This window comes from Lathyrus oleraceus, chromosome 1, assembly GCF_024323335.1.
Source record: "Lathyrus oleraceus cultivar Zhongwan6 chromosome 1, CAAS_Psat_ZW6_1.0, whole genome shotgun sequence".
Lineage (NCBI taxonomy): Eukaryota > Viridiplantae > Streptophyta > Magnoliopsida > Fabales > Fabaceae > Lathyrus > Lathyrus oleraceus.
In genome coordinates this window covers 57,894,331-57,895,393 of record NC_066579.1, presented here as the reverse complement: position 1 = coordinate 57,895,393, position 1,063 = coordinate 57,894,331, and positions in this window count along the sequence as shown.

Genomic DNA, 1,063 nt, shown 5'->3' with positions numbered 1-1,063 from the left:
TGAAGATAGAGTTCATTGATTCCACAAGATTTGTTGTCATGTGGCCCCAACGCTGACCGTTGTCGTATGGCCTAGTCCACTTCTCCAATGGAATACTATCGATCCACCGTACCACATCTTCGTTCGACAATCTTATTTCCTCGCGGTAGTGTTTGAAAGAAGGTTATGATAATGCATAACCTGCACTGACAACCTTCTTACGCAACGTCTTATCTTTGATTTCCCGCATGAAATTCTGAGCAATATGTCTAATACAAAACACATGCGTCGAAGGAGGATTTTGTTAGCCATTGTCAATGTTATTATATGCACTGATGATTGAGGGGTGTCTATAAGAGATCAAACACAAGTTAGGCTGAGGTGCAACGTGCAATTAGAGATTTCTTAGGAAAAAACTTCATCCCTCAGCAGTCTCCCCTTCAACTAGGGCAAAGGCGATTGGAAAAATATTGTTGTTCCCATCTTGTGCCACTGCCATCAGTAACGTTCCTTTGTGTTTTCCATACAACCATGTACCATCAATTTGTATAATTGGTTTACATAAAGAAAAACCTATGATACACGGTTGATACGCCCAGAATAGAAGGTGAAATATTCTATTTCCAACAGCACACGTACTATCTGGTGTATATGCGGGCAATGTTTCCATCTTGACAATTGTCCCGGGAGCATAGTGTTTTAGAGTCAACAGGTATTTTGGAAGTTGTCTGTAAGACTCCTCCCAATTGCCAAACACTTTTTCAACAAATTTTGTTCTAGCTATCCATGCTTTCCTATATGATGGAGTGTACTCGTACTCTGCCCTAATATGTGAGATTATTGTACTCACCTTTAACGACGGATTGTCGCCAATGACAAACAATATTTCATCACATATTAGATGAGAGCTTAATTTACGATGATCCTGCATTGGGTTTGTCAGCATGCGTGTGTGATCTGGACCCATTGATCCAATCTCCCAAGACTCGCTCATCTTCCGGTATTTGCTTCAAGCTTAGGGGTGGTCAAGAATGTCGTCGCTCGCCCCGATAAATTAGCGCCCATTCGTGTTCCCGTTTGCAAC